Below are 8,236 nucleotides of genomic sequence, written 5' to 3' on the forward strand. Positions count from 1 at the left end.
CACAAAGCCTGCTTGGAATTCTCTCTCTCTCCTTTTCTCTCTGCCCCTCCTCCCACTTCTGCATTCTCTGTCTCTCTCTGTCTCTGTCTCTGTCTCTGTCTCTGTCTCTCTCTCTCTCAGAAATAAATAAACTTTAAAAAAGAAGAATATCTGGTAAATGGAAACAATAAAATGTATAAAACATACTATACCTAAAACAAGGTAAGGCCCCAGATTGACACATAACTTTCCAAGGCCTATCTATCTATCTATCTATCTACCCACCTCTCCATTTATCATCTATCTAGTGACCATCACAATTGTAAAGTAATAATTCCCTCCCCAATTTTCTTCATGGAAAGCATTAAATATATAACTGAAGGAGCAGAGGAAAGAGAAGTATGGATTTTTCCAAATGACTGAGAAGCACTTGAGACCCTCTTGGTCATTATTTCCTAAATTATGCTCTGTGGAAACACTAGTCTTTGTACAGCTCTTAAAACTGAGTAAAGTAAAAGACTATAAAAGATGCTGTATTTCCCCTCACATCACTTATCCCAATTCTTGCTCAAGTATTCACAATGCAAATGTGAAAATCTGTTTTAATAAACTTTCATATTTTTACTTCTTAAATGTTTTCTGTATTCTTCCAACTTACTTTATCAAGGATTTATAAATGAGTGTGTATGTGTAAAAATGTATAATAAGTTCTCTAGACTTTAGAAAGTGCTGCTGTTAGTACTCAAATATTGGGATTCAAGCAAATCTCATTAATGACATAAGTCTTACTATCTCAAATATCATTCTTCTGTATATTCCATGTATGTAATCCTATAAATCAAACATGACAATTATATATTAAGTCCACATACTTGCCTATATATAAAAACATATTAATTGACCGATTTTTATTATTTTAGAATGCATTCAAGGTATCAGTATTTTTGTGGTCATAGTCAGATAATCAACTACTATTATCTAAGCTACCTCAAAATTTACTTAAGTGATTGATCTAAAAGAGAATTTTGTGTTAAGTATTTAATAAACAGAGATGCTATGGGGAATGTGTAGAATATAGCTCATGTTCTTACCATGAATAATTTGAAATTTTCTAGAAAAACAAGATTATATGAAATTATGACAGCACAAAAGTTGCAGTTCAAATTAAATGCTAAGCATCATTCTATATAATAGAAGGGTACTAATTTTCTTAGAAAATCAATATCAATATAAACTTCAATATTTACCCATTCTTCTAATTTATTCTTACTAATATAATAGTAGCTAATTATTTTGAGTCTGTGTCATTCTTCATTTACTCATATTGGACTTCTCCGTAGCATAATTCAAACCATATTTCCCCTGGATACAATGAGAACTTTCTTCAAAGGCACAGTAATCTTCATGTTAATGTAGCTTGGAATTTCAAGGGCATACCTGATATAACAATGTGTTGTCATAAATATTTCTGACATTTATTCATTATAGTTACTTTAAAAGCAAGTTAATATTTCAAAAATAAATTAATAGTAACATCATTTCTCAGCTCAATTATAAAATATGCTAATGTGTCAGACATTCTTAATGCATCAGGATTAGCTGGGGACTGCTGTAGCCAAAGTAAAAAGAATTTTAAAAAGCAGTATTCCATGGTGAATAATTTAACCATATGGTCATTTGGCTTTGATTTAATTCAGCAATGGATGCTAGGAATTTTATGGTGTATCTAGAATACATATACTACTTCTAAAAAGGACATGTTACAGGAAAGGAAATATAAATAGTATGATGAAAATTTCATGTATTACATTTCTTTCCAAATTTTACCATGGCCTTTTCAAATTCTCCAAGGAAACATATTTCCTTTGGTCTATTAGAAATGACTTCTCCAATCAGAGAGTACTGACAGTATTAATGTGTGAGAATTATATTTTGGATGAATTTTGATAAGTCAGAAATTATCAAGGAAATTTCTCACAATTAAACTTTAATTATACCAAGATACTAAGAGAGAGAAAGAGAGAGATAGAGAGGAAGATAATCAGAGTTGTTATGTTATTACAGTATAAATCTGTCCTGCACTAATGAAACAAATTCTTAAAGTTTTCTCTGCAGGTACATTTTGAAAAAATCCAGCAACAAATATTTCATATATGTATGTGCATGTTTGTGTTAAAGTGCATATTTATATATTTTTAATATGAGTGTGTGTGTATATTCACACACACACATACACACACACACACATACACACACATTTGTTTAGGGGTCAGCAATTCTGTCTTCTGCAAATAAGAGTTTGTCCATGAAACCAAATATTCACTTGACCTGGTTGCCCATATTAAATCAATGTAGTTACTAATACAAGGTAATGTAAAGGGAAGTTTGGGATTTTCATGTGTACATCTGAGACACAAAAGCAGGTCATAACTAGAGAGAAGACCAGTAAAGTTCTGTGAGTGGCCTTTGATAAAATTTAGGCTCTAAGCTGTATAGATTCCACTAACATTTTGTGTTAAAATGTAGCAAAATTTAACAGTGTCTCTTTGTGTAGGATATATCACTTCTTTCAGCATCTGCATATTCGTTTATAAAACAGGGACAATAATTCCTGCCTAATGTTCTTCATGGTTTTGTGTCAAGAAGTGATAGTAATTGAAAATACCTCAACAAATATAAAGTTTTTTTTTTTCCTTCTATTTTTGTATCTGGCTGTATTTGTCACCAAAATATGTTAGGACTACATGAGATAGTATGCAATAATATGTTGAAGTGAAGAAAATAAATAAAAGACATAAAATGGGATTACTATTGAGAGAAAACATGAAATGCGTTTTTAAACTGACACTTACAAATGAAAAGCAATGGCAGAATGAAAATTCAGTGCAGGCACTGACGTCCTGTGGTTGAAGAAAGCCATAGAGAAAAATCCCGCCTGTGTGTCATCATCTTGTACAGAATTCTGAGCAGTTTCAAAGTATCACTGGGACTGTGAATATGCTACTGATGTGATTGAAAGATAAAACCATCAAACACCAGATTCAAAAACTTCCCCTCATAATTATCTATTTAATTGAAGCAACGTGATACTTTATCATCCTTTAAACTATCATTGTTAGTGGAGTCCATTAAGCCAAACAGTAAAGATCAATGCTAATTTTAGGTAAAATAGTTTGCTTATTTTTCCTAGAAACTATTCTGAAACCACAATTTACTAGCTGTCTTTTGCCCCCCTTTTAATTAATTTCGTGTTATGTCTTCCTGCTGGTGTTCATTTTCACTGCCCTTACTGTGGGATAGGTGTTTCCCCCCCAATTGTTGCCAATGTCACTCTATTCACAAGGTGACACTGCAATAGCAGCTTTGTCACCTAAATCAGCATGACCATTCCCTCTGTTGACCAGCACACTATCATCTGCCATTTCTCATGGTTTGGTCCTAATTAAGAACTTTGCGCTCAAATGAATTTTAGTGCACTGCGTTCAGATTTGAATAAGGAGAGGAGTGGATGAAAGTTGCTTGATTAGAAAGAAAAAAATAAACACATGCTTTCCTTATATCTCTGTCTTCTTCCTTCTATTTCTTATTTACACAGCATCTATTTTCCCCCACTATGTGCTGTGTGGGTTAATCCCACTCATTCCTCGATGTTCATACTTCAAGGCAATCAGTATTGAGGTGGTGAGGAGGAAGAGGTAAAGCAGTGATTTATTAAGCATTACCCCTCAGAGATACAGGAAAATCAGTATATTTGTGAGATTCCTCTGCTATTTCAACTGTAATATTATTTTTGCCGTGATTGTAACTTTGGTGGAAATCACACTTCGGCTCTCCCACTTTCTGACTTCAGGATCCTAAGTTGCTTAACCTGTTAAACCTGTTTTCTTATAAATAAGCTAGCAATATAGTCCTTGAGGGATCACATCATATCATTTATTTATCCATTTACTCATTTCTATAATATTTCTTCTTTATTACATTATAAACTTGAAGATTAGAAGGCCATATCTGCTTGTTTAACTTTATACTTATTCCCAGTGCCTACCACTGTACCCAGAACATAGTAAATACCCAATAAATATTTGAAGGACTGCCAAAATATTTACAACCATCTGTGCCAGGAAAGAGATAAATAAATGCTAATATGTAGGAACTTGGATAGTCTTGTAAATAGGACTTTTTAATCGATATAAATTTATATATATAATGATTAAATCCTACTACTACACACTATATACACATATATATGTATATAACACACACACACATATATATGTATATATATACACACATATATGTATATATATATAACAGATTTGTAAACTATCTACTAGACACTATGTATATAACAGATTTGAAAACACAAGAGGGTTGGCTTGAGCCAATCAATAGTATGACTTGTAAAACACAAGTTAAACCATCAACTCACGGACTAAACTTTATATTTCTGGGAAAAAGTGTAACTTATCTGAATTTAGATGATATTGATTTTGTGGGAGGGAACTGCTTTTGCTTTACTTCAGCCATGCATCTCTAATCTCCATTAAACTGCTCGGGATAATGTAGTACTCACCCTTTCCTACCACCAATGTCCCCAACATTGGCACTGTCAACAGCTCAGTTCACCTTTTATCCAGGGTGCTTAGCATCACTAACCTAGGTCAAAAGGAAAATCATCAGGCCACACTTCTGGCCATAGTGATTAAAATATGCAAGCTTATATATATTAAATTACCATGTTATAGAAAGGCAGTTTCACTATATGGATTTAGAAATTGCATCATTTAGAAAATATTTATAATATTTATATATCTACCAGAATAGGATAGGTAAAGAAGAAGAAACTTTAATGGACAGTCTTTATCTTTAGGTACCCTAAAATACACTTCATGTATATATAGTTAGATAGATAGATGATAGATAGATAGATAGATAGTACGTGTGTGTGTGTATTCACATATATACTTCTACATTATATAAGTATGCAAATATTTATATATAAAAATAACAATAATACAAGGGCATAAGTATGTCAGATAATAGAAAACAACAATACTACAAGAATGTGTATATGGGTCAAGTAACTGATATGAATGTTCAGTCACATTATACTCCTCCAGTCAGGGATCATATCTCACTTTCTTTTCTGTATCCCTAGATCCAGAACAAAGCAAAGCAACCAACATATTCTCATGAAGCAAAGCTTGAAAAAGTAAGTGGATAACTTCTTTGATACTTCAAAAAAGAGAGTATTTATTTGTGCTAGAATAATATGATACGGTAAACATAAAAAGGAACTTAACTATCATAAAAGACAGGAGGACATCTTTTTCTTTTGTTATTTTGTTGTTGAATATTTCCTGACATGAAATGTAGTGGAAAATAGATTTTTTATTATGTAAATGTGTTTGCTTGTATTCGTATTCTTACAGAGGTTTTGATGACTGTGAAATTACTTATTTTTAAAATACTGAATTCAAATATATTTCCAACATCTGGATCATCTTTGCGTAAACTTCTGGAGTTATTAATCCATAAACTTTGCAAGGCATTTCTTTCTGATCTTCAGATATTTACAGCTTTTAAAGATCTCCCTCTATAGAAGTAACTTAAGTATGTTTTCACATGGCACCTAATTTGATATTTCTAAGAGGGCACAATCCTGTCCTCCTCTACCTGTTAGGAATCCTGGTGGATTGAATTAAATTGTATTTTAGAAAATGAATTTAAAAACTTTTGGCTGCATGTAACCTCAGTTTCATCTTAGATAGAAAATAGAAAATTATTTCTAAAAAATAAATTTGTCTTTTCAAACTGTTGATGAGAGCCAAACAATAGCCCAAATATTCCTTTTATGTGATTTTTAAAACAGATATAAAGCTAGAGATAAATGTTACAAATAATTCTAGGTCATGTTTTTCTAGAAAGTAGTCATTTTTTTTCCTGGTGATCATTCATACAAATAGTAACTATACTTGAGCCCAAATAATTAACTGCAAAAATTATTTTTAATGTCATCTTAAGACATGATAGACTGAATGTGGAAAGCAAAAGATAAATAAGACTTTATTTGTACTGTTACATGCTTTTTATTTATGTGTTTGTGCGCAATCTAATAAGCAATCTAAGAGGGGCCATAAGAAAAATAGATGTCAGAAAAAAGTGTATATCAGACCTTAATTTTTGTTTTTTTTGTTTTGTCATCCTGATCATTCCCCAAAGACTGTTTGTTTGTTTGTTTGTTTGTTTATTTATTTATTTATTTATTTAGGAACACTGTTATCCTACCATTCCTACCATTGTAGCATTTTCAAGAAGTGGTTTCCATCTTCCTGTTCAAAGTAAATTTCAATATTGCTCTGGGTTTCGTCTCTCCTGGTATTGCTTCTCTTTTTATTAATTTTATTCCTATATGTTACATTTCACATTCTTAATAAATTTTTTCTATTGGTATACACATTTCATTCATCCAAATACATACATCCATACATACTTCTCACTTATATTCTGTTTAATCTACTGACCACTTTCCATCAAGTTTGGTTAAATTTCATAGAAACTAATCCAGATACATTTCTAACCTATGTCAATATTTTTATAAACAGTCATGTTGTGTAATATAATATAATGCATCTACCAAAAGTACAAATTTTATATGTTTGAAATGTATAAACACCCTTGAAACCATCACCACAATCAAGATAATGAGGAACTACATCACCCTGAAAGTTTTCTCACCAACTATTTTATCCCTCACATTTTACCCTTCCTGTCTAACTTCTTCTCAGGCAACCGTATATTTAGTCTCTCATTATAGACTAGATTATATTTTCTAGATTTTATAGAAGATGAATCATATACTATGCACTCATTTTGTTGCTGTTGTATAGATTCTTTCAATCAGCATAATTATTTTGAGATTCTTCAATGTTTTATATTTAGTAGTAATCCCTTACTTTTTATTTTGACTAGCATTCTATTGTATGTTTATACAATATTATATGTATCTATTTGTGAGTAGATGGACATTTGGACCATTTTCAGTTTGGGGTAATTAAGAGTAAAGTTGCTATGAACATTCATACACATGTCTTTGTAGGGATATAGGTTTTTCATTTCCTGGGATAAACACTACTTGACCATGATATATTATCCTCTTTATATATTGTTGAATTTGGATAGTTAGAATTTTGTTAAGAATTTTTTGCATCTGTATTCACACAGGATATTACTCTGTAGTTTTCTTTTCTTGCAATATTTTTATCTTGTTTGGCATCAGGATAATGCTAACATAATAGAATATGTTGGGTATTATTCTCTCCTCTCCAATATTCTGGGAGCATTTTGATATAATTGCCCTTATTTCTCCTTTAAATCTTCAGTAGAATTCAATAGTGAAGCCATCTGGGGCTGAAATTTTCTTTTCAATTTCTGTAATAGTTGTAGGGTTATTTATATTATTTCTGCCTTCTTGAGTGAATTTTGGTAGTCTGTGTCTAATAAAGGACACATCTAAGTTTTTAAATTTATTGTCATAAGTTTGTTCATAGTAACCACTTTTTTATCTTTTAATTTCTGTAGAATCTTAATGATATCATCTCTTCTGTTGCTGATATTGGCAGTTTGTGTGTTTTCCCTTGTTTTCCTGACCAGTCTGGCTAGAGTTTTATTCATGTTATTGATTCCAAAAAAACAGTTTTGTTTTTTTAAAATTTTTTAAAATTTTGTTGTATGTTTTACATTTTATTGATATCTATTCTGATTTTCATTATTTCCTTTCATCTACTTTTGTTGGATTTAATTTGTTCTTATTGGGTATAGCATTGGAATATAGAGCTGTGCTCATAGTTTGGGTCCTTTATTCTTCTCTAACAGGTGTTTGGTGCTGTAAATTTCTCTTTAGATCTTGCTTTACCAGTTTCAAATAAATATTGATATGTTGTGAAGGATTTTTGTCATCAATTAATATATTTTTAAATTTCTTTTCAATTCATCTTTGACTCAAGAGGTATTTAAAATGTTGTTGTTTAATTTCCATAATATAGGGAAAATAAAACCTCTTTGGATTTTTTAATGCTCCTGTAAAAAGCTCTAGCCTTTTGAGACTCTTCACATACATTGGGAATTATATTTGTAGCCATTTATCTAGTTAATGCTCTGATCCAAAAGAATAATAAGACTCATTTAAGCTATTCAAAAGATAAATGGTTACATTCTTGATAGACATCAGAGTTAGCTCCTTATATCAGAATATTGC

Source organism: Panthera onca, chromosome F1, assembly GCF_046562875.1.
Source record: "Panthera onca isolate mPanOnc1 chromosome F1, mPanOnc1 haplotype 2, whole genome shotgun sequence".
Taxonomy (NCBI): Eukaryota; Metazoa; Chordata; class Mammalia; order Carnivora; family Felidae; genus Panthera; species Panthera onca.